The 1160-nt window shown below is 40.9% G+C and overlaps 1 pseudogene; it reads left to right on the forward strand.

Annotated features, from left to right (window-relative positions):
• The first annotated feature begins 552 nt into the window (after positions 1 to 552).
• On the forward strand, positions 553 to 938 carry LOC113457736 (annotated as a pseudogene).
• Positions 939 to 1160: the final 222 nt, after the last annotated feature.

The raw sequence follows: 1160 nt of genomic DNA on the forward strand, positions 1-1160 counted from the left end.
TGGCAGAGTCCACATCTGAGTAAGACTGGTAATAACTTTCTTCTCTCATTACCATGAATAATGCTGTCTGGTCCTATGAAAACTAGCAAGTGGAGATATCTTCCAAGTTAATACTAGTTTTGGTTTCACTGTGTCCAAGAGTTTGATGTCTTCAGCAATAGAACCTTATGATCAAGTTCTGAAGGGTAACAAAGACCAATATCAGTATCATATAATGTTTGAGGAGTCTATACTACATTGACCAGCAAGTAGAAAAGAGGCATCCCATTTCTGACATTAGGCTTTTTATTTGGTAGTTTGTGGTGTCAAGAAGAGGCATTGTTCCCTGTATGGTAATTCAACTTGGACTTCTATTATATATAAATATACACATATCTTAGAAAGTTTCTCTTGTACTATGTTTCCATATTGCAGCTTCAAAGGTCTTTAGTTACCCTTCTCCATACTCCCTCCTCTAAGTAACAGACATCACATGAAACCATCTTTGCTTTGAACAGACAGAAGAAGCTATTTCTTTGGTGGCTGTGCATAAACCAGAAGTAAGCCACTGGGATGGATGCATTTCTCATGATCCTCAAGACCACTATGTTCATGGATGCCAAGGACTACAGTTCTGCACTGGAGCTGAAGTATGTAGTTGAAGGCAACCTCCAAGTGGCCACTGGATGAGCAGTGGCTGGACAAGAATGACCAGTTCCTTGATGACTGAAAAACTCTGGGATAGTGTGTCTCTGCTAGAGAGACAAAACTCTGGGATAGTGTGTCTCTGCTAGAGAGACACCGGGGCCATGGGTTCAGACACCTTTGGCCTGGCCTTCTGAGCAGGGGACACCTTGGAAGCCCTGTTTAGTGAGCCCTACTCCAGCCTTCCTGAGCTGCCAGGTCTGATAAAGTCACAGGATTCTCAAGGCAATGCCAATGAAGAAGCTGTGCAGTGAGGGCCCTAGTTCCACCCCCTAGAGGCCCAACCCTCAATAAAAAAAGATTTGGTTGTCAAAAAAAAAAAAGAAAGAAAAAAGAAAGGAAGAAAGAAAGGTAGAAAGAAAAGAAGGAAGGGAGGAAGGAAATCATTTCTTATTTATTTATTTCCTGAGAGAAATAGCAGGTTAATTTCTAGTTACTGTTATTTGACATTATATTTTATTCACTTACTGTAGGAA

This window comes from Microtus ochrogaster, linkage group LG5, assembly GCF_000317375.1.
Source record: "Microtus ochrogaster isolate Prairie Vole_2 linkage group LG5, MicOch1.0, whole genome shotgun sequence".
NCBI classification, from domain to species: Eukaryota; Metazoa; Chordata; class Mammalia; order Rodentia; family Cricetidae; genus Microtus; species Microtus ochrogaster.